At 40.0% G+C, this 25,539-nt stretch overlaps 1 protein-coding gene across 6 annotated transcripts in view; it reads right to left on the bottom strand.

Moving 5' to 3' along the window:
* The window catches only part of LOC104044777 (heparan sulfate glucosamine 3-O-sulfotransferase 1), a 102,297-nt gene extending 77,882 nt beyond the window's left edge, over positions 1 to 24,415 (bottom strand). The window contains exons 1-2 of one of the 6 annotated variants that reach the window (XM_064463871.1): positions 22,968 to 23,471; positions 3,873 to 4,068 (exon numbers count right to left, since the gene is read on the bottom strand). The gene's annotated coding sequence lies outside the window, so the exon portion shown is untranslated. Of the gene's footprint in view, positions 1 to 3,872; positions 4,069 to 7,454; positions 7,543 to 22,967; positions 23,476 to 23,610 lie in introns of those variants that run through there. The other 5 variants (XM_064463870.1, XR_010374973.1, XM_064463869.1 and 2 more) reach the window with 5 other exon arrangements.
* Positions 24,416 to 25,539: the final 1,124 nt, after the last annotated feature.

Genomic DNA, 25,539 nt, shown 5'->3' with positions numbered 1-25,539 from the left:
ATTTGCATAGTTTCCCTAGGACTACTTCACAGGTGGGGAAGTGATCTCCAGGCAGAGGAAGTCTGGTCTCAAGGAGTATTTCTTACACAGAGCTTTGCCTTAGGACATGTCACTACTGACATGCAACATATGTTCTATATACATCAATTAGCCAGACAATAGTATGGAATGGCTGCAGGTTTAAAAAACAAAAAAAAAAAGAAGAGAAGAGAAGAAGTATTGACACTGTTTTTCTCTCCATTTTGATCTGTTAAACCATTTTAGACTTGTTAGACAATAGCTAAGATCACCTCTTTGGGTGACACATGGTTGAAAAATTTTCAGTCTCATACAGCAAAGTTCTATCTACTGGGACAAGAGGCAGGAGCACTTGACCTGTCTCCCACTATGTCTGTGAGGGGAAAAAAGATTGCACTAAAAAACCCCAAAAGCCAGAAGCACAATCTATTGTAAACCGCTTCCCTTCCCAGGTTCTGGGAGGGCAGAGAGCTCCCTTGTAAGGAGGAGACAGGTATAGATGGAGATAGAAGCAATGTTCCCTTCTCCCTAGATCCATAATTTAACTGAAGAGCTGTTCCTAAGGTATTTAAATTTGCATGAAATGAGGATCCTCCGTGCAAGCAACACAGATGGTGTTCCTATATTAGTTGAACCAGTCTCTGAAGCCACCACTGACTTCAGAGGGCCTAGACTCCTCTAATTTTAGCTTTATTAGGTGCCAAAGTTATAGGGCACAAAGAGGGTTGTTTGTGTAATCACATGACAGAAACAGTTACCTCTGACTTGTTGGCATCAACATTCTGGATTCTAATGTATCAGCATTACCTAAATATGGCCCTTGACATCATCAACTCCCCAAGTTTACTTTCCCAAATAAGCTTTGAGACATACAGAAATAACCCATAACTAAAGAAGCTTGTTTACTTTTATTATACATTAAATAATAATTTTAATATATAAAAATATAAATTATATATAATTCAATGAAGATTAGTAATCTTCAGTTCACTTCTGAGGTACTGATGGATTTGAGATATCAGTATTATTTCATTAAAGCAGCAAAAAGTTGATCATTTTTCTGAATCCTACCTTGGGCCCAGAAATTTCAGCCTACTGTGGTTGCTGCCAAAACTTCCCAGTGTTGCCTGTGTCTCATGCAACTATTAGTCTTTCTTGCAACATCACTATGTTTCCCACTCTGAAAACCATGACTTCATTTAGCAGGGCCTATTGTGATAGGACAACGGGTAATGGTTTTAAACTAAAAGAGGGTAGGTTCAGACTACATATGAGGAAGAAATTTTTTACAATGATGGTGGTAAAACGCTGGCACAGGTTCCCAGAGAGATGGTCGATGCCCCATCCCTGGAAACATTCAGGGTCAGGTTGGACAGGGCTCTGAGCAACCTGATCTAGTTGAAGATGTCCCTGCTCGTTGCAGGGGGCTGGACTAGATGACCTTTAAAGGTCCTTTCCAACCCAAACTATTCTATGAGTTTCATCAATTACTACCTTGAGTTCTCTATCACATCTGCTGTATCACAGGACTTTCTAAGCTCCCGAGTGAGTTCCTTAAGTTGACATAATAGTTAGGCTTTGTGCCAATGGTGAGTTTTGGGTCTTGCCCAAGACCTTAATCTCAACCTATGATCTGACCAGAAACTCTGTTAGCAAGAGCAAAACAGGCTTTTCCAATTGACAACAGCAACAAACTCTTCATTTTGAGTGCAGGCAACACTGGACATGAGTAATAAAACACAAAGTTGATACGAAGGTGTTCACAATTAATCCTGGTGATCAAATGAACCGAGAAACAACTAAAGCCACCATATACAGTAGAAACAACTTCTTGAAGAAAAAAGACTAACTTCTGTACACCTTACCCTCTACTAGCATTTACTGCTTGTGTACAGAGTGAAACAGTACAAATATTTTCCCTGTGGTCAGAAGTTTTAATTCTGACACTTACTTTTACACTGTAGCCTATTTCCTTTACATCTCATGCTTTGTGTTGCACGTGAGTCTAACACAGGTGACACATTCTGTGCTTGAGTTCTGGTTGATCAAGGTAGCATGGAAGGATGATCTATGAGCAACAAAGCACTGGCTCCAGTCAGACCATCTTCCAGAAATGTTCCTTCTAGAAAATTAGTGCATTAGTGCTGAATCACAGTAGCAATAGTAGCACAGAATGTATCAACATTCTGTGGACAGAATATATCAACCTCAGCATACACGCTTGTCTGAAATAAAGGACTTATTGGGCCCAATGTTATTCAACATCTTTATAAGTGATCTGGATAATGGCATCAAGTGCAGCCTGATGAAGTTTGCAGATGACACCAAGTTGAGTGGGGAAGTAGACACTCCAGAAGGGAGAGCTGCTCTGCTGGGAGATCTGGATAGGCTGGAGGAGTGGGCCAGCAAGAACCTTATGAAGTTCAACAAGGAAAAGTGTAAGATCATGCACCTGGGAAAACATAATCTGGGAGTGCAGCACAGGCTGGGATGCACCTGGCTGGAGAGCAGCTCTGTGGAAAGGGACCTGGGGGTCCTGCTGGGCAGGAAGCTCAACATGAGCGAACAGTGTCTGCTGCGGCCAAGAAGGCCAACAGGATGCTGGCTTGCATCAAAAAGGGGCATCGCCAGCAGAGATAAAGGAGTCATTATCCCGCTCTACTCAGCGCTTGTCAGGCCACACCTGGAGTCCTGTGTCCAGTTCTGGTCCCTGCTGTACAAAAAGGATGTGGACAGGCTGGAAGGGGTCCAGAGAAGGGCCACCAAGATGATCAGAGGACTGGGAAGCTGCCATACGAGGATAGGCTGGGAGGGCTGGGTTTGTTCAGCCTTGAGAAAAGGAGGCTCACAGGGGATCTCATCCCCATGTACCAGTACTTAAGGGGCAACTACAAAGAAGATGGAGACTCCCTTTTTACATGGAGTCCCATGGAGAGGACAAGGGGGAATGGACACAAGTTGCTCTTGGGGAGATTCCGATTGGACATGAGAAGGAAATTTTTCACACTGAGGTTAGTCAACCATTGGAATAATCTCCCCAGAGAAGGGGTTGACTCAGCCATGTTGGACACCTTCAAGAGTCGTCTGGACAGGGTGCTGGGCCATCTTGTTTAGACTCTGCTCTTCCTAGAAAGGTTGGACTAGATGATCTCTGAAGTCCCTTCCAACCTGGGATTCTGTGACTTAAAATACCAGCTTAAAAATGTTTCGCTATCCCACAATGTGCATTATTTTTACAATTTAGTAATTAATCTGTAATTCTGAATATCTTCAGTTACAAGCCATAAAACTTAAAACGCTTGTAAAAAACTGAGTGCATTTTCAAATTACTTTATTCTGTAGAAAATTTAATTCAGGCTGAAATTGAATAGTTATCTTTAAAAAAAGCCTGTTTTGCTTTGTACACCTAACAGAATCAACTTCTGCTTGCCTTACTTGCTTTATAAAATCTGAGAGATACGTAATAAAAAAGCAAGAATAATTTTGGGTTATATGATGACTCAGAATACTTTACCTTTTCCCCTACTGGAACAATAGGAACTGATTGGACACATAACCCACAAGTTTTACTGAGATGCTTGACGTTACTGAAGTAATTAGACCTGGTGCGTTCACAGAAGGAAACAAGAACAAGATCTTTTATTTGCATTTCAACAGATATGTGCTTCTGAATAAAAGGCAATTAATTAAGAACATGTGGTTAAAAATTTGTTTTCTTCCAACAATATTTTAGCTATTGTTCGGTTGGTTTTCATTAACTCGCACCTCTCCCCTTTATCATCATATAAAGCTTACTTTTTGTATCAGATTATTTCCAAATAATAAAAAAACCAAACCCAAACCCAAAAACTCACACTCCAGATTTCCCTCACAGTAAATAACTGTTTCCTTATGTTCAGATGGAACTCGTGTTTCAGTTTATGTCCATTGACTCTTATTCTGCCACTGGGCACCGCTGAGAAGAGTATGGGTTCATCCTCTTTGCGCTCCAATAAAATATTTATAAACACTGATAAGGTCTCCCTGATCCCTCTCTTCGAGCACCCAGATCTATGAATGAAAAGATTAGACACAGGATTAATTCCCTCCAATACATTTTTGGTATCAGAATCACAAAAAAGGGAGCCAATCTAAGCGAGGCAGAGTACTGAAACACCTATAATGCTACTATTAACAACGAAGGAGCTTGTCTACAAGGAGGTCATCACAATGGTGGAGCCAGGTTCTTCATAGTGTTGCATAGTGGGAGGACTCAAGGCAACAGGTGTAAGCTGAAACACAAGAGATTCTTACTGCATATGAGGAAAAGCCTTTTCATTATCAGGACAGCCAGGCATTGAAACAGGTTGCCCCAAGAGGTGGTACATCCTCTGTCCTCAGACATTTTCAAGACCAGACTGGGAAAACCCTGTGTAATGGCCTGGCTTCAACACTGACCCTTTTTTGAGCAGAGGGTTGGACCAAGATATCTTCCTGAGGCCTCTTCCAACCTGAATTTTTGTATGAGCCTATAATCAATGACAGAAGCGTTCACAGTTCATTTTTAATGAACTGAATAAGGTCTGAGCTAGCTCTACCACTGCGAAACCAAAACAATCCAGTCAAAACACCCAATATCTATGTTCTGGAAATACACACAATATGGACACACATAACATGCTCCCATAAGACTGTGTGGGAACAGGAAAATGGTCTTAAAGTAGAGGTAAGTGAGAGATATAGATGTTAAATGCTAATTCTGTAACAAGTAACCACACATACAGTAAAAGAGTGAAAATGGTACAGGAAACAACACTTCCAGCAGACACACATCATTGTCTTGCACACTACCTGTGCTGCAGATTACAGACTCATACTTTTACACCAGCCTAGATAAAGGACCGTATTACCCACTGCTTCACAATTATCTAAGTTTATAAAACCACATCCCATTCTGGAGGAATTACCCTCTTCCTAGTTTCAACATGACTAAGGTTTTTTTTGACAATTATAGTTCTTGTTACTGAGCAGTTGTGTAACAAGTCAGATGCAAGAGGTACGTTCAGTCCTTTCCTCATCCAGTACCTAGGTAGGCTCCTCTGGTATTTCAGTGAAAGCAGGTGCAAGTCTTTCTTAAGTGAGAGTGCGCTGAGCAGATTAATTAACTGCTTCCCCAACAGACTAAAGTGCTCCTGGTGCTCTAAAAAAATAAATGAGAAAATTTAAGTTCTCTAGAGATCTCCTGGGACAACTACTCAGATCAGAGATGAAATGCTTCAAAGCATGACGAACTTGTTTTTTCCATGCTTATCTTGATTATTTTAGCAGGAAAGGTGTTGGTTCTTGCTAAAGGTGGGATCAGCTTGACTACAGCTGACCTAAACAGCTATATAAAGTTACAGTGTTCTCAAGGTTTCTTCCAATTAAGGAAAGAAACAGATGATGGAACTTGGTGTCTGATGCAGTCTTGCTTATTTACAGGTAGTATTTAAGTACCACTTTTCTTAGCACAACAAAACACAAGCAGGCAACTGTTTTCTGTTCTTTACTACTCACCTTCATCTACCACACCATCTAAAGAGCTCTCACAAAGCTATGTCTGAATTCACACTTCAAATAGTCATTTGCACAAGGTCACAAGCTTTTGGCTCATTTTCACCTTTCTGTCATTTCCTCATTTCTCCTAAGAATTATTCAGCAAAACCCCTCAGCTACATGTACTGTTATTTTACTGAGTGACATACCTTTGTTTTGGTGCTTCTTAAATGAAAAGCAGAGGCCCACCAGCTTCAGTTAGCATTGTTACAAATAGAGTTTAAATTATTCTGTTATCCTACCTAAGAGTGAAAAATAGTGACCCCGTGCTTCTTCCAGGAAGAATTAAAACAGTATATACTCTTAAATGCTAAAGTGCTTTTAGTGTTTTCCTGTTTGTCCACTTATGCAACTACTCTCAACTACTCCGACTGTAGCATCCAAGAATCACACTAAATGACTGGATCGATCTCTGCTTTTTACGCTAAAGGTGCAAGCAATGAAAACTATGACTACTCTTCTGTGACATGTCTGTTACATGGAATTGTTCCCTTATTAGCTTTCCAAAGAGATATTTTTTTCCTTTAGTGTGATCCTGTTCTTACTGTCAACAAATTCAAAGAAAACATACAATAAAGGAATCGGGTCCTTTCTAGAGAGACAAGAACTAGCTAATATAATCCTGTGCTGTGCTATGCTAGTAGTCTACTCTCACATTAATCCTTCTCACAAATAGAGGGGAAAGACAGCATATACACTGAGATGATATACAAAAACCTAAAAATAAAGATTTCAATTTAAGAATTACAATGGCAGGGCGATGTTTAGGGCATGCAGGCTGTCTTCTACAAAAACCATTTACCATATTTGGCAAACAAAAAAAAGCAAAAAGGGAAAGGGATAAAAGGCAACTAAATGCTTTACTTAAAAGCAAATAGCATGAATTTCAAGCCAAACAGATATTATTTCTTTACACTAGCCTCAGAAATGACTGAACACAGAATTCATTTAAGCTGACCACAAATGAAGAGCAGGGAAAAAAAAATGAGCATCTGCCACAGTCAAAGCGCCCCACTTCAATGTTAAAGAACTGAGTATGAGGGGCATGCAACATTAACTTCAGTAGGTTAATTTTGGGTGTCTCAGATTTTATAGTGCTAGAATTAGAATTGCTCCTTTGCACCACTGGCTTCTTACAATTTCTTTTCTTCATCCTATACCATCCTCAAAGTAAGAGAGTCAGGGTAGGCAGCCAGCATATATTTCAGCTAGACTTTGGCCAAGGTTCTGTCCTTCCCTGACTTCTAATGCTGGTTCAACATCAGCACTATAGCATTATCATGTTATTTCTTACAGCATCTATGTTTTTCTCCAGGAATTGGCTATCACTGCTAGGGACTGTTAATTTCTAACCTCACCTATCTGTCCCCACATGGCTGCAGATGGATTTCAGACACCAATGATCTGGATGATAAAACACTAGCTTTCCATAACAAGGCTCTACAGTTGAGCCCTACCACACATAGCTGCTGGTCAACTTGAATAATCACAGCAGAAAGCTCAGCTTTTTCACTGACAGCCAATCTGAGCCCCATCTTTTTGATTCACTAATAAAGTCAAGACCCGTAGATGCAAAACAGACTCTCAATTCTTGTGTTCTCAGCACCAAATACAGAATCTGATGAAGGGCAAAGAATGCCATACTTAGAAATGGAGCACAATGTACAACCACGTTTTGGTCTGTAAGAGGTGGGCAGGAAAATGGATGACACTGGGCTCTGCAGGCAAAGACAGTCCTCTTTTATGCTGGTGTCATATGAAGAAACTAGATTACCACATAACAACAAGTCAAATAAACACAGACTATGAGAGTAGGATAGAACCTAATTTATCACCGGATTAAACCCAGGCATTCCTCTTACCTGGGCTCTATTAAAACACAGACATCTTTCCACCCTGTCGTTCAATGTGTTTCATATTCTTTGCTCCACCCCCCCCCCCACCCCCCCGAAAGAAGAATACATAAATTTTTTTATTATCTTCTATTTACTCTCTACTATCCTTTTCAAAATAAGAGTTTCACATGCAGCAGGTTAAGCCTGATATTTGGCAAGAAGGTATAGCAGTATTTTTAAACTGTTTGCATTTTCACTGGGAGATAATGTGAATCTACGACGAGCACACGAAGTAACTATTCTCAGACAAGCACACAGAGTGCACCTTAATTTGCCAGATAGGATCTGAGGTCACATCAATATAAGAAAATTCAGGAATATTAAACCAAATTAAATCTAAAATATATTGATGCACGTGTACACATATTTCTTAAGAAATAAAATGGCCATTCAGTGAAATACACTGAATGGAGACAAGCAAGTAGTGTTATGTACCTATTGATTGATTTAAATAAAAATGTTTAGTTCAGTTTAACTTGGAATGACCCCATGTGTATACAAGTTAACACACTTCTATAACTTCAAATTATTTATGTACATAACTCACCCTTTTCTTTCTCCCTAGCTACAGTACAGCTTTATACAGCACGTTATACACCAGGTATTCTTCTAACAGGTCCTTCTATCCCTCCACTGGTCAGCACGCTCCAAGATTTTTCCATTCAGTAGATGCCCTCCATTTTAATCTTCCCTCAGAGTAATACTACACATCTGCATTTAACTACCTCTGACAGTTATTAGCCTGAATACTTAACTAATCTGCATTCTTTTGTACAAAATGTGACTGTATTGTTTCTCTCAATTTAGCATAATCCGCAAAGTTGGAAGCCTTTCTTTCAATACCACAATCTAAATATCACCTAAAAGTAATTAAAAGTTTTCCTTATGCCAGTTCCTTAATACATTCTTAATCTGAAAAAACCACATTACAATACATCGCTTTTCCTTCTGCTGAGGTCCTTTTCAAAATCTGATATGCTATGGGCTTTTTTTTTTTAAAAAAATCTTTGTCCCATTTACCTATTAATTGAATATACAGAATGTATTCGAATATTAAACAAACACCCCTCTCAAAAGTACTCAATGCAAGTTCAATTGAAGCAACTGTAACTTCAACAACATACAGCTCTATGGATTGTAGCAGAACTAATGTTATGTTTGCAAGTACCCATGCTAAAGTGTCTGGTGAAATCTGTCAGTTAAAAACCACTGTGTTTCAATTACTAATGTAAAGAAGGTCTATTACCTGCCTTCAGTGAAAAACCAGAGGAAAAACATCATTAGAGTAAAGCAGTTTGTTCTGTTTACTTGTAAGCGAGCCTATAAAAAGAAGCATCGTGAACATCTATTAAAGTACATAAATATATAGGACTAGATTCTTTAAGCATGAAGCCAGAATTTGAAAAACTGACTCCTTTAAAGTCAATCTAACTCTCAGAAACATTAAATATCAGTTGTCCATAAAGGATTTTTTTTTTTTAAAAATACCATTTGGTAGCACAAAACTGAGAGAATCCAAAGTCACCAGCCAGTTCTGAGACTGTGCTGGTAGTAGTGCTGTAGGGCATTCAAATCTCTACTTCTTTACTTCACTCAAGCATACTCTACTAAATAGATAGCTTTACTGCCATCCAAATATTTCCCAGGTCTTTTCCCCAAACAGCACACTACAGCAAGTTAGATAATTTCCAGCTCTCCCATTGCAACCCCATTTGCCCAAGGAACCCACAGGAACCAGACACAACACAGCCTCTCTCTTGGATGCTTTTGGCACACAGTAACACAGCTCTCCTTGCTTTTTGGGCAATTCCAATGTCACCATTCTCCAGCTGTCAGAGGAGGCACTCAGGAATCAGTGAGAAACCAGGAACAATTGCATTGCCTGGAGGGATCTGAACATAAACCTTCCACTATACCTGCGCATCCATTTCCAGATGCTGGAGGCAAATCAGGAAAACAAGGCCCATTTCTCACTCATTTTGTGAAACTATTTCACTTTGCAGGCGTTGATTAACTAACCAAAGATCAAAGTGAAATTGTCTCTGAGGCAACTGCCCTTAAAGACAGGAAGCTCTGAGACACAGTCCACTTCTTCAGGGGAGGGGTATGGGCACTGTGGCTGCTTTCTCCATCTCATTAATATTTAAAATAATAGAACAGTTTCAGTGTAAAGGTCCAAATCCAACATTCTACTACAAAATGTTCTATGAACTAACAGCGTGGACACTCTCCCAGCAGGTAGAAGATGTGGATTCAAAAGCATGTAGGAGACAACCCAGGTTTCAAATCCTGAATGAGTCCTATGCGTGCATATGCTGTGCTATGAATTGTATGTCCACTCACTGTCACAGCCAGTAGCTACTACACAGAAGTGAATGATAACATACTGAAGATCCCTTCAGAAAAAATTGAACTACAGGCATCTATATGTTTGGCACCCAGTTATTTCCAAAATATTTTACTTTAAGTTGTGACAAAAATATCCCAAATCCAAAGTTCATTTACATCTAAAGTTGGTCAGCCAAAGATTTGTTCACCAAGAAACACAGTGATCTACTCTACAGACAGTTTCTGCTGCTTCATAAGAAAGACTGGTTTCTCAACTTTAAACAGAAAAGGAGGGGGAAAAAAAGAGATATATTTACCCAGTGCAATGCATAAGCAAAATGTGGCAAGACAAACCACTGATCCTGCCTAATTTACTGCAATCCAAACACCAGGTGTGCACCTGAACCAGTGAATTATTGATTTTGTCAAAATACAGGTGAACAGGTAGAGTTTTGACAAACTGGTGTCATCTATTGAGAAATATTTCAGAAAAGAATTCCATCCCAAGCAGCACTAATCAAAACCTGCAGTTCAACAGGGTTTGAGGTTTAATTTCAGAACTCACAAAAACCATATCTGGGAGATGGTGAAGAATGAGAAGCAGAGAGCAAACACAGAACTGGAAAGGAAGTGTGAGGAAAATAAAATAATAATAAAACCCCAAACCACCACCAAAATAAAAACCCCACAAAAAAATCCCAGAGAAGCCAGAAAAAGAAAGCATAAATATGTGACAAGGGAACCACAGACTTAAAGGGAAAAAAAATCTGCAAATAGAATGCATAAAAAGAAGTCTGCATTAGATAGTGATTACATTTAACAACAGACAACAGGAAAGAGACAAAAGAACAAGAAATCAGAACTCTTAAGAAATGTAAAAACTGTAACTAAAAAGAAACTGTGACTAAATTACACTGAAGTTCCTCCCTCTTCAACAGAGAGAATAAAGCGCCTTCTAAAAAAATAGTCGCATTATATATTAAAGTGAGGAAGAAAAACCTTATCATCAGCAAAGAGGTGGGTGGGACCTTCTTCTGCCATACCTGTCTGAATAACACTGAATGGGCCTTAGAAAGGATTATCTAGGTCTTTTGGGGGAAAACCATTTATAGCCCTTCCCACCTGACTCTGCCTTCCTAAACTCATTCCCTTGATATTAAATAAAAAGGGACCAATTTATAAAACTTCAAATAGGCACAATGTTTTCCTTTTGACCTTACAAATTAGAACACAATATTCAATATTAACTTTTCAGAGCCATCCCGCATTAAACAAGATGGTACTAAAGCTAAGTAGGTCTTTACTCAGCATCAAAATTAGAATGTTAGACATTAAGAGATCAAAATGAAGGTATTTTATACTTAGATACTTTGCTAACTAGAGGGTAAAATTCATGTTCTGAGGAATTCTGAAGCTTCAGTAGTACAAGAAATTATTTCACTTAAGAAGCAAAATTTCTTACAGAATTTGGAGAAGGAGAAATAAGTTTTCCCCAAGCTCTGGCAACGTGGTAAGCTCGGCCTTACAACTAGGATTCCTGGGACCTGCAGTTCCCTTAAAGTCAGTTAAGCGTAGGAAAGACACTAATTCTATTAGACAGAACAAATAGTTTCTCATTAAATACTAAGCTGAAGTAGTGTGTCAACAGATACATTCCCTCCAAAAGTTTCTGACCAACCCTACAGTGATATCCAAAATTCCTTCATGTCTTATGTAAGTACTTTTTAAAGTGGTAAAAACAAGCTCATCTTAATTACACACTGCAGTAGATTTAATCCAATGTACATGAGGCATGCTATTCAGTGAAAAGTTATACTGAACACCTCTCATTCGATAGCTACCAAAAAGAAACTTAAATCTGAGTCTCCTCCAAGGATTCCTATTAACAACTCACTGTCTATGCTTTGGCTGCTCCATGTGTTAAAAAAACTAAGATTATAATAAGACTGTAAAAATACACATTGTTATAATCTTATTATCCTTATTAAAATCTACAACTGAAAAATTATGAAGTAGCTGTTGCTCTTGTTAACTGTGCACAATGAACACATTTCATGGGACCAGGATCAACAACACATGACTGCAGAGGCAGAGACTCTGTCAAAATACTAATGCACATATAATAAGCTATATGCAGAGACAATTGGTATTTTTAGATGCATAATTTAAAAATTGCTCTGCAATCCTAACAATCTTTCTCTGAATCTTTTTAGCAAGGAATCTTTTACAGATAAATGCAAAATCCTCTCCATCGAAACAAACACTTGCAGTTTAAGATCTAAACAGTTATTTCCTTCCTCACATATATATATGCAAATTATTATTTCCTTTTAGTAAATAAGAATACCCTCGGATCACAAAAAGTAAATTAGAAACAGCAGAGCAGCCCACATTTCTCCATCAACAGTGTAAAATAATATGATCAGCTTGCACAGAAACAACATGTTAAAACATGTGTAGTGTTATTCTACAATTGGCTGAACATTTAATTATCTTAATCAGTATATATTATCTGATTTTTTTAAATGAAAACTTTACACACTGAATATTAGAGTTTCTACAGAAACAAAATAAAACAACCCAAAATGCTTTAACAGCATTTCCTTCTAGTGCGAGCTGGCACAATTTAAATATGTCCCAGAGGGCAATACAGAGCTATGTTCAATGCTTGTGTATTTCTATTGGCTTCCATTTGATTAAAGGAAACTGCTTCATTATAGAAGCAAAGTAGAACAATCCCTTGGAGTATTAAAGTACAATGTGCATATGACCACACAAGGATTCAAAAGAAAAGAGATACAACGCTCTTTTCTGAATACCTGATTACCTGACTTTGAGAAATGACTCTTTAGCAAAGATTTATATTACTCCTGTTTTCTAAAACTCCATACGTAATTATCATAACAGTCCTCTTTTCAAGATAAATTTAGTTTTTGAATTTCTGTTTTCTATCACTGGCACTATTTTTGTCATCAGGATACGGGAGATAAAGTACAAGCATAAAAAGCCAGCCATCAAACATTGAAACAAGTGTCTTAAGCTTCCATGATTTTGTTGAGGGGAGATGAAAAAAAAGGTGAAAACAACAAAAACATTCATATCTCTAACCTGGTAAAGAGGCCTAATCTCTCAGGACTTTTTGCAGCGTACAGGCATGGATCTTACTTTAGGATCCAGAAACTTGGAACTAAGATAAAAATGCACTAGAGTATGAAAATAACAAGCCTTTTCTTTTTCTTCATTCTTCAGTGCACATGTCAGATTTTGAATTTAGAAAACCCTAGAAGCACAAAAGAGTCTATGCATTGTAGGGATATTTCATTAATCTACTACAGGACGGGAGGGAAAAATATCACAGCCAGAAAATCAGTGATGCACAGGTTACCAATACTACTGGAAGGCTCAACATTTAATAGTATAGCACAAAATCAAAGTTAAATGAAATTTTGTAAATTAAGTAATCAGATTTTTAAAAACCCAACAAAACACCATCTCACTAAATTAAGCTATTTATTTACAGAATAAACTAAAGGTAGCATGTGGTACAAAGGAAGCAGAGATGGATCTTTCTGAGACTGACAGAACCTGATGTTCGGGGACTAGGTCTAAAAGACGTCCAACTGTTGCAACCTACAAAAAAAAAAAAGTCTTAAGTGCTTATTTTCAGACTGCATCTTAGGAATCTATCACTACAAAGTGTCAAAGTTGACAACTGCAAATGATCTTCCATCTTAAACTTGACAGTACTTTTCTTTATAAATGTTACAATGGGAAACACAGCAGTGTGGGAATTCATGTGAGGCAAGTCTGGAAGATGTTTGAGAATCTGGCTGTTATAAGACATGAACTTTTTAATCCTGAGAATTATCTATGTTTCCTTCATATATGACAAGGTCACAAGATAAAATATTTCATTACAATATCTGTGTAAGGCTTATTTTAAAGAATTAGTTTATCTAGAAACAATAAATAAATTCTGATGTTCCAGTCAAAATTTAACTTTTTGTATTTTGTGTTACAAACTACTGTTTGCAAGGCTTGACTGCCTGTCATTAAATAAGGTCTGCTTACTGTATAAAATGCACAGAGCAGCTTAGTTGAGTAATATGGCATTTTTATGGCTATGATTTTAACTAGTTAAGCCAAGGAAATAGATGTCAGCTACTTTATTTTTATCTTACTGTTGAAGTAAAGCTGTAAACCTTTTCCTTTCAGAAATAATCCTCAAACTGATTGCTGTCAACTGATTGCTGGAGGGAAAGTCTGTCAACCAAGGAGGGTGGAGAAGAGGAAAGACAAGCTCCTTCTTTCCATGTGTAACCACCTTTCCATAAAAATGGAAGCTAAATCCAACATAATCTTTGTAAATTAAAGATCTATTCTGCATGAACATTTAAAAAATTGTTCTGTATAGTAGCCAACACATTAATTCAGGACAAACTACATCTGACTAGACTCCATTATCAAAGAGACACGATGTTATTCAAGTGTTCAGAATGAAATCCTGTATGTTTGTTCCTTAAAAATGAAAGCATATCTTGTAAAAGCTGATTTTGGATACTAAGGGATATAGTCTGCCCTTTATATGCTCCAAACAAATTTATACCAGAATTCAAACTCCTATCAGATTTCTAGGTCTAATGGCCTTATACCGTTCATTTACAGAAGATGAGCTACCTCCTTCAGAGGGCATAATGAAGATCAGTAATATCTATAAAGAGTTTTGTACCAAGTAAGCACTATATAAATGCTAAATTATGGCCAGGGTAAGTAGCCCAGTTTCTGTCCATCCAGAAACTAAAAAGTGACACTCGATAGTTGGATTACTTTATTCACTAGTGTCTAAAGAACAGTATATCTACTTACTGATATTTTGCCATTTATCAACACAAGCTATCTCTTTATTAACTTGCTTCTGGGTTTTTAATTTTTTTAGGATATTCACTAAGATCCTATTGTAAATAAATACAATCTTAGAACACATATTCTGTGGTCCATCCCTGCAAAAAAAGGAAAGTCTTCTATTTGCAGTTTATACAAAGTTTGATTAGGCATCTTTTTTTTCCCCTTTAAACACTTTTTAGATGACAAGAAGGTAAGACTTTACTTGCAGAGACTTAAATGTAATACACAAAGAGATTGGTTAGCACTCTGAAGAATCATAGTAGGGAAAAAAGATTAAATAACTTTCTTCATTGTTCTGCAGGTAATGTGTAACATTATACCTAATAACTATATCTGCACCGTTTATAGCACCAGTTGAAGAGGATTTGCTCTGCCTTTCCAACTTGAACAGATGTACCGCATTAACAGGAAATTTTAGACAACAACAAGAAAAAACAAAGCAATTATTTTTCTGAAATTCAGATGATCAGCATATGCATTTGTATTGATTTTGGAGATAAAAGTAAAGGCTAGAGCTGCGTACTTGCACAGGTGCCCATTAACACTTTTTCGACTCCCACCTGTTCACTGCAGTTTAGATGCCAAGAGCCATTTCTCTCCGAATTCTGGAGGCATCCTGAGATGCCTCAGCATCATACAGAGAAGTAAAATTCTCCTGTTTTTTTAATGGAGTTCCTACAGGATGTGAATTCAGAACCAAACTGCAAAGACTAGATTGCTTCTTGAAATCAGTGTCAAGGTACTAAGTTGAAAGTATAGTTAGTTAATCACTGTGTCCCTACAACACCATATCTTCCTTTCAAGGAGGAGAAAAAAAGAGAATCTGCAGTTTCAGTATTTTAAGTACTACCTTTTGCAGTATTCTGTAAATGGAAAGCCTTAATTTCATGAGATGGTTCCCTTTCCTCGCTCTTCTGTGCACACAGACACAAAGAAAATACAGCTTTTTAGCTAAAAGCAAATGCATGAGTGACTTGCTAAGCCAACAGAAAACTCTGTTCAAGCAATATTGAATAAATTTTCCTCAGACAAAACAGCTTGATCCTCGAACAAGCTTAAAAATAGCACTCAGTATCACCCTAGAAATCTTAAGCTTTGTTTACAATGAGGGTAGTCCAGTTTCTGCTTGCTGCTGCTGGCAACGCAGGTGAGTGTGGCCTAGCAAGTGGAAATGTGGACTACAGGTGCAAATTTTCCTCAAGCTTTTTTGCCATCTGAAGCAAGCATATATTTAAAAGCCCTTGGATTTTTCTAACATAAGATACACAATTGCTTCAGCTGAATGAAAGGCCATTTGGGCTTCATGAACTTCAGCCATAGCCTGATTAATTCACCCCTATTTCACAACCAATTACAAGACGACACATTTCAAAATCTCCATAACTATATCAAGCCCAGAGGGTCCTTCTCCCTTAAAAATGAGGAGGGGAAACAAATTTAATGAAAAAAAAAAAGCAGTGCCTCTGTGACATACAAAATAACACTATCTTCCCTGTGTCAAACACATGGTATGGGTAGTTCACACTCATCCACAAAAACATAGCCAAAAGGACAACTGTCAGTTAGTGTGAGTGTACACACATATGCCAGTGCTATTAAATCAGAACAAGGAAAGATGGTGAAAAGATATTTTTACCTGTTAAGTATCTTGGCCACACAGCAGTAGCAATCTACATTATTACTGATGAAGTATGGAAGTGAGATGAGATGAAAACTGGTAGAACTGCTGGGCTCAGAGGATTGCGATCAGTGCCACAAAATTCAGCTGGAGGCAGTTACTAATGGCTCACCCCAAAGGGTTGATACTGGGGCCAATGCTGTTTAACATTTTCATTAATGACCTGAATAACAGGACTGGATGCACCCTCAGCAAATTGGCAGACCATATGAAACTGGGAGTAGTTGTGCTGCCATTCAGAGGGACATCAACAGGCCGGAGAAATGAAGTTCAGCAAAAGGAAATGCATGTTCCTCACCCAGAGCAGAATAAGCCTGTGCACTAGTAAAAGGCTAGGGACCAACCAGACAGAAAGCAACTGTGCAGAAAAGGACGTGGGCGGTCCTGCTGGACAAGAAGTTGAACATAAGCTAGCAAAGTGCCCTTGTGGCAATGAAGGCCAACACCCTCCTGAGCTGCATTAGGAAAAACACTGCCAGCAGGCTGAGAGAGGTGATCCTTTCCCTCAGCACCAATGAAGTCACATCTGGGGTACTGTATCCAGTTCTGGGCTCCCCAGTACAAGAAAGACATGGACATACTGGTGTGCATCCACTAGAGGGCCGCAGAGATGATACGGGGATTGAAGTATCTGCAACATGAAGAGAGACTGGAGGAGCAGGGGTCGTTTAGCCTGGAGGAGGCTCAGGAGGGATCTTATCAGTATATGTAAATACCTGATGGCAGGAACGATAGAAGACACAGACAGACTCTTCTCAGTCGCATCCAGTGAAAGGTCAAGAGGCAGAAGGCATAACCAGAAATACGGGAAATTCCATCTGAACACAAGAAAAAACATTTTTTCACGTGTGGGTTGTCCAGCACTGAAACAGGTTGCTTAACAAGGCTGTAAAGCATCCATCCTTGGAGGTATTCAAAACCCAACTGGAGATAGCCCTTGGCAACATGCTCTAGGTGACCCTCCTCTGAGCAGGGGGATCAGACTACATGATCTCCAGGGGTCCTCTCCACCTTCTCCGATTCTGTGCTTATAGATCCATTTGATTTTTTGTGTAAGTAGCTCCATTACATATATAAAGGCAAACTACTGCTATTTAGCATGATAACATTAACATCTTATCCTGAATTTTCAATGTATCGCTTACATGACATACTCTGCTTTCTTATCTGCAATTAAAAGTTTTAAGCATGACACAAGAGTAATACTATACCATCATATTTCTATGGAAATCTTGTTACACTTTGGGGATTAAGCAAAATCAACACTAGTGAAAGGTTTAAAAAAGTTGCAATTGCAATATCAAACTGCAATAAAAGATTAATGCAAAATACTATTTCTATTTTTAAAAATTAAACATTTAAAAAATAGTTTTTTCCAAACTACACTTCAACTCGATTAATGAAATGTACCCATATCCTTATTTCAGCTCAAGTTATTCAAGCCATTGCAGCACGTATGTCCCTTTAGTAGCTTTTCCACTTACTTCACATTTCAGTTAAACATCTGTTTCATTAATATGAAGGGCTTACCTACCTGCTCAAGGCTTAAAAACTTCTTAATCTATTTGTTAGTTTTAACCAAGGAGGCTTAAATGCATTTTTTCCCTATAGAAATTTCTTCAATATTTGAACAGAATAGATTCTTACATTAATAATTAGAAAAGCCAGAATTCTAAATGTGCATGAAAGGGTAATGGCTTTTTGAGGCTACAGATGGAGGTGCAGTCCTGCAGCAACATTAGCAAGAAATTCTGATCAATTCCATAGTTTCCATTCAAAACTCTGTGGGCAGCAGGAAGACTGCTAAAGCTCTGGTACTGGCACTTGTTTCGCAGTTGCAAGTAGAAGTAAGGACTGGATTGAAAATAGGAGCAAGAAAGGTCTACAAAAGAAAGAAAGAGACAGAACCCTGGAGAGAGCCTTCACTTTCAAGGTCTAGGAAACTTGGACATAAAACTGAGAAAAGGGTTTCAAAACCCTTTCAGCAACAAGACATAGTTTTCTTCTGTGGATCCACATGAACTAGCTGTCTGCCTAAAGTGATAGCTAAAGAATTACAATATCTTTAAATAATTTCAACAAATTTACTCATCAAAAACATAGGTTATTCTGTTAAATAACAGACTGACCTAAGTAAATTTTAAGTTATGCAGTCACAGTTACTACTTTCCACTTCTATAGTACATTTTCAGTAGTAACTCAGAGACTCAATTTTCAAGCGTTGCCCATGCCATCATGAAAATCCCACTATATTCCACCTCTATCCTGTTTTTTTGTTAAGTCTCAAGAGAACACCATCTGAGCAGCTGAACGGAACGGACAGTAATTGCAAGGGGGGAATGGGGAAAGAAAGTAGTAGCAGGGACACAAAGCTGAACTAGGAAATTGTTAAAGTATTACAAAAAAAAGTGTTTGGATCAGTCCCCTGTTCTCAATGACTAAGGCACAATGGCTTTTGAGCTATTAAATTATTCCTCCCTGGATTACTAACAGGTTGGTCACAGGGTAGGGAATTTACAAAGGCCCTAGTATCATCAGCAGAAATCTGTAGGGTACCACTTCTTTTAAACACTGAGTAGCAAAAAAAAAGCTAGATCAAGTGGAGAGTATTTTGGAGAGTAGAGAACATGGTGCTTAGGTGTAAGAAAAGAGAAGCAAGTGACCTAGGCAATTGTTATCCTGACTTCAGTGTTTGAAAAGCTGGGGTTTTTTTTTTTTCAATTAAAAAGTAATTAACAATAAGGAGGACAATGTAAAAAAAATCAGGATAATTTCAACATAACTTTAAAAAGACACATTAGTCTAGAACAAACAAGTTAACTTTTAAAAGCAAATATTAAGGCAAAGGAAATCCAGAGTCAAATCGCTTCAGATTTCAGTAAAGAATTTGATACGGTATCACTAAGCAATTATTTACTGAGTTGGAAAAGATAGGGCGTAACAGAAAAATAAAGTGGATATAAAACTGACTAATGGTGACATATTGAGTGGACTTATTTAAAAGCCTTCTGTGGATTAATTTTATTTCAGGTCTGTGAACCTGGCAAAAAGTAGAGGTGTTTTAATAAGAACTGGTTACAGGAAGCATTCTTGATACAGGGGAGGCTCTTGCTAACTTACAGACGAAACTGGAGGACCATTGGGATAGGCATATTAGAAATGGGAAAACATATAGCAACTTTTCAAAGACCCATGATTACAAATAGCAGACTTTCTGTGATTACATGGTGTCTTATAACCCGAGAGCAACAGAAAAAGAGAAATCACACACCCATGTCTAGTTTACTGCAAGAAGATTAATCCAACACAGGATACTGTAAAACAAACTTGACCTTCACTGATATCTGATGAAGTATTTTCAGTAGACCAGGTGGAGTATTAGCACTATTATTCAAGACTTTGAGGAAACACTTCACATACCTCACCTGCATCACATACTTTGTATGTTCAGAATTCAGGAGAATCAAGTTACTAGGCTCTGTGTCTTCCTATGTATTCTGTTTAACTAAGCAGGCTAAAAGGTGCTTGCTCTGCATGTTTGATCCTAGCACATAAAAGCTGAGGAAGGCACATGATGAACAGTTATAATTTATCGAGAGCTACACCCCAAGGAATGAGTTGGTTTTAAATAACAATACTGAGATATTAAAAATTAGGAATCAAAGAATATATTTAGGCTGGAAGTTCAAAGAATGTTCTAAGCATTAGGAGAGAGGTTTTGAAATGTCTTTCCAGAAAAAGCAACCGGGCAAAGTACTTAACTGGCTTTAAGATAGACTGTAGTGACTTTATGACTGGGATTAGATAAGAACGTTGCCTAACTCAGGCCTTTTCTTCAGCCCTGCATTGCTACGGTGAAGTACTGGTCCCTGTTCTGCTCCCCCCCTTCCTAGGCTTCTTGTTCCCACTATTCCCACTAAAGTTCAACTGGGGCTTTGAGAGGACTACATGCAATTTTTTTATCTTGAAGAGAAGAGAGTCTTAAGACTTAAACCCCTACCCCTTGAGCTTACATGTTTTTATAGAATATTGCATCAAAGAAGATGACTAGAAGCTCTCCTTGAGATCAAAAGATTTAATCAGCAACTAAACAGAGCAGTACATTGCAAACATACTGAAATGATATTGCCTCTTTAGGTCTTCATTAAATATTTGCCCTCCTTGCCAGTTTAATGGATTCCTGCTTACTATACAAACAGCCGAAAAGGGAATTTGATTGTACTCAGTGCATATATGGCTCAAATGCTGGCACTATCCTTTCTATATTGGTGTTGCTATCCGAAAACTGCACATAAGCTTCTGTTAGGACATACAGCTACCCACACCCCTCGTAACATGCTACTTTTACGTTAATTATTGAACAACCTGTTCAAAAGTTCTCTTATGGTAGTGGGTCATTCAAAAACAGCTACAGAAAATAGAGAGGGCATATTCACATGACTACAGACACGGACCAGTTGCCACATAGTTATTTGTATAGCATTAAGAGAACATTAAGCAACGTTGCAGACATCTAACTCCTCCATTCAGCTCCTTCCCAAGCTATGCGGCTTCATGATACGAAAAGCATGCTCAACCTCTTGTGAATGTTGAAAAGTTAGGTGGGTCTGTCATTCACTGAAGTCACCAAGGCACTGTATCAAGTCCACTGTACCAAACACAATCAACTCATTATTGTATGCACAACGAAGTCTGGTGACTGTAAACGCACTTCTCTACATCCTTCTGGCTGCCAAATGATTTTTCATTTTAGATTAGAAAAGAAGCAAATATTTTTGCAATGTAACTTGATCCACACTTTGGCATCCAAACATAAATTTCACTTAAAATGTACACGGGATTGAAACTTAAGCAATGACAGAAATTTTTTCAAACTCATAATTTTTCAGAACTTCTGTGTTATCCACGTTTAACCTACATAGCCAAAGCACTGGCCAGAACAATGCAGTTACACAGAAAACGTATTTCTATTAAAGTGCTAGCTCAGACCAATAAATGTCCACCACTTAGTATATTTCGGCCACTTTGGGGACTGTTGTTCATGATAACATTTCCAGTTAGAGACAGATGAATCAGAGAAGAAAAATTGCTCTCCTGTTCCAAGGTCAATGATGAAGTCCACCTTTACCGAATGTCATTTGACCTCTACCATCTCTTTTTCTCTGATAAACCAAATCCTCAACAACAGAATCGTTTTTAATTGGTTGGTTATAGACTAGACCAAGGCTTCCACCTTAAATGTCATAAACTGGTGTATGAGAGTATGATTTAGTTCAACAATGACATGCAGTCTTGGATTTGACAAAAAGACTCCATTTCAGAATGTTTCTTCCCCTCTGACTGGTCTCCTTTCAAATTTTTGTCTTTTTATTTCCAGCTTGTGCTTATTTTTGGCTCCCTTATTTTGTTGCTGTAGAACAGTGATATGAAAATGACTGCATACATGCCTTGTTTTCAAAGTAAGCATACTGAGTGGTTAGCCCAGCTCATATGTTCTCACTTACCTCACAGATTTCTGGGTTATTATTAGCTTGTTTTACGAGTATAGCCCTCTTTCGCCACACGCATACACACACTTTTACAATAAGCTCACAACTTAGGAAACTTGAAAGTCACATGTGCTGGTGAAGAACACAAATGCCTCAATTCCTTCATTCTAATGACATGACTTAATGCAATGTACAGGCTCCATATATAACTCAGCAGCTTTTTAATCAGAAGGCAATATTTTTACATAACTGGAACAAAATAACTTAATTTGCCATTTGCAGTAGTATCAAAAATATGTTAGGCTACTAAAGCAATTAACCCCAATCTAAATTAGCTCCATCTGAAATGTCAAACCTCGGTCTAGTTTTGCCAGCGACAAAATGAGCCAAATACATGAAATTCACTGATGTCATAAAACTAAATTATTAATAATTTCTACAGTATGAAACCATGATCTTATCAGCCTAAACCCCTCATTTCCTATTTTATGAAGAAATACCTGCCACAGGAATAAATATCCCTAAACACAAACATCTTACTGAGCAGTGGTTCTCCCCAGTTCAGCTCATTTAACAGGCAAGTGCCAAGAACTACTACAGTATTGCCTTAGAGGCAGTAAGTGAAATTCTTGGAAGTAGCTTATCATATTTTAAAGGTATTTTTTCAAAGGATGGAAATAATCAAAGCAGGCATCACACAGGTTTTAGATGCTGCAGTAGAGAAAGTAAACCTTTTCAATGGAAGTTGCAGTCTCCCTAGTCTAAGTTTTCTCCATTCAGCACCTCAGAAAATACGGTTTTGCACAGACTAAAAACTGAAAGTAAAATTTAACAGCTTGGTTATTCTCAGTCTTTCCATGTGTAGCAAAAATAATAAGAAGTATGTGATTCTGAAGCATTATCCTTATATCGTCAACCGCTTCCAACTCCGCAAGAGATTTCAGGCTCTAACGTGTAAATCATTACTACATGCTCTAATAGTACTTTCTGTTTAATCAGGAGAGAAGAAAAATCCCCTCTGGAATGACAATAAATAACTACAGTTTCGTTTTAAATGAAATGAGGTGGTTTATATCTGACCTGAGTTTCAGTCTTTTCCTAGTGGGAAATATAAATTCAGCATTTGGATACATAATCCTACAGCTCTCAGAAGCCGACTCCACCGCGAACACTTTACATGATTTATAGCTCTCCTCCAGATTCAGACGGCGGGTCTCGGCGGGGCAGGTGCAACGGGGTATTTTTTCCCTTCCTTCGGAGATCGCTCCCCCGTCTGTACGTTAATTAGCAAGTCCTCCTCAGTCCCGCGCGAGCGGGGCGGACGCCGCCAACGGCTCGCCAGCCGTGACTGCCTCGCGCGGGGCGCGCGACCCGCAGCGCGGCGGAGGGACGGCGCGAGCGACGGAGGGCGGGAGCGAGGGGGCCGCTGCTGTCGCCACAGCGGCTCCGACAGCGCCAGCGGCGCGCGGAGGGAGCCCGGCTCCCGCGCAGTTACGCCGAGGAAGCGATTTGTGAACCACGGGCGGGATCTGCGGGGAACCTCGGGGACGCGGGCGAACCCCCCCCGCGCTACCACCAGCGTCTCCCCTCCTCCCCCCCCCACCCCGGCAAGTTAAAACTGCCCCGCCAGCGCCGCCGAGCCCCCTCCACTCCCCGCACCCGCCGGCCCGGCCCCCTTCCCTGACTGCCGGGGGAAGGGGGAGCGAGCCGCGGCTCCCGTTACCTCCTCCGGAGCCATGGAGAGCGCTGCGGCCGCGGCCTCGGCCCCGCGCGGCTGGCGGCGGCTCCGCGCCGGGGCGGAGAGGAGCGGAGCGGAGGTGCCGGAGGTGCCGGCGCTCTCCGCGCCCCCTCACCCCGCCGCGCTACGCCTGGAGCCGGTGGCACAGCCCGCTCCACATAAATGCATTAACAGCAGCCACATCATGATTAATTCATCAGCCCCGGTGACCAGCGGAGGAGGCAGGCGTGAGGGGAGCCGGCGAGAGGCAGGGCGCTCGGGAGCGTCCCCGCCGCCGGCGCGGAGCGGGTGGGAGGCTGCGCCGAGCTGCCCGTGCCCCGCCAGGGCTGAGGGAGGGAGGGAGGGGTGCTCCCCTGGGCAGGTGACTGGGCGATGTCCCCCCTCCCGCCCGGGAACGGTTGGGGCTCAAGGGGCGCTCCCTCAGCGCCGTGGCCGCCGTGCCCTCGCCCCAGACCCCGGCGGGCAGCGGTCCGCGCGGGGCGAAGTAACCGTGGCAAGTTGGAAAGGCTCCGCGCCGCGAAGCGGTTTGCGGTCCCCGCTCAGCAGGACGCCGGGGGGATTCCCCCCAGCTCAGCGGGAGACGGGCCGCCGTGGGGAGGTGCACCCCTCGCTTGTGTTCCCGCTGCCTCGGCCCTGGAGAGGGGCCCCAGAGCGCCGAGCTGCCCGGCACGGAGGGGATGAGCCGGGCACTGCCAGCATCCCTGACGGCGGGAGGGCCACTGAGCATCCGTGTGGCTGCGATCACATTAACAGGACAGGGATCATTTGCACAAAAGTGTCCAACCACCCCACCCCCCCCCCCACCCCCGGCCTTAGTAAAAACAACTCTTCGGCCACTTGCCAGTTGCTAGAGCCAGGCTCCTCCATGCAAGGCACCACTGGTGTGCATGTGAGCTCGCTTTGCTCTGCTGGAGCAGCAACACCGGCTCCTTCTCCAGACCTCGGGCGCCGATCGTGGCTCGGGGCTTTACTGCCCTCTCTTCCGAGGGCCAGTGCTGATTTCTTCAAATACCGTTTCTTTAAACTTGCAGTACGCCGAACTTGGAGTTTCTTCACAGCAGGGGTAAGCGACCACTCAGATTTTAAGGGTTTCAGAACAGATGCTAAAGGCAGGAGCCCCTTTGCATTCTTCTGCCTTTATTTTCCACTCTAAATATAGGTAGAAGTCCTGCAAGTCCACCATCCCTCTCCAATACTTAGTACCAGATGCATTTCATCTACAACACCAAGCAAGAGACACGTGTGCTTATCTTCTTGATCAGGTAGCTCCCTTATCAGGCGATGAAATTTGTGTAGAACAGATGATTTATCACCTATTTATTACCTCCTCACCTCATCTATAAAACCAGGTTTGCCTACCTGGTAGCATTATCAAGCTTCAAGGGGCTGTATTTGAAAAGGCTATTATCAAGGTTTAACAGTTCTTTATTGATCGTGTGCCAGGGGCAAAAATTTCACCTGTCACCTCTTGTGTATTTTAGATTAGCAAAGAACTTTCAACCTGACATAGCTATATATAGAGATTCCCAAGCATCAAACAGAATTCATAAGGTTTACATAGAGAGATCCCCCAAATTGGCACAAGCCCTTAGTTAGATAATCATAGGCAAGGAAGATTAAAGCTGTGTAAGGAGGAAGAAATTAAAATTAAAACGTAGAGCACTTTTGTGGGAAAATTTAATTTACATGATACGTTATTGTTATTTTTTCTTCCCTGTTACGCTGTAGATTTTGTGTTACTTGTATACAAAAGGGTAATTACTTGTAACTCTACAGCTGAGGTTGCACTGTGGTTTGCACTTATAGCAGGACTAAAATCTCTACGTTTAACACTTGAATGCTTGCATTTTGACTACACATTTGGCACAATAATACTTGAGAATTACAGCTGAATTTTCTGTTTTAAGTAATAGT

This window comes from Phalacrocorax carbo, chromosome 12, assembly GCF_963921805.1.
Source record: "Phalacrocorax carbo chromosome 12, bPhaCar2.1, whole genome shotgun sequence".
In the NCBI taxonomy this organism is placed as follows: domain Eukaryota; kingdom Metazoa; phylum Chordata; class Aves; order Suliformes; family Phalacrocoracidae; genus Phalacrocorax; species Phalacrocorax carbo.
This window is presented reverse-complemented; position numbering and strand designations above follow the sequence as displayed.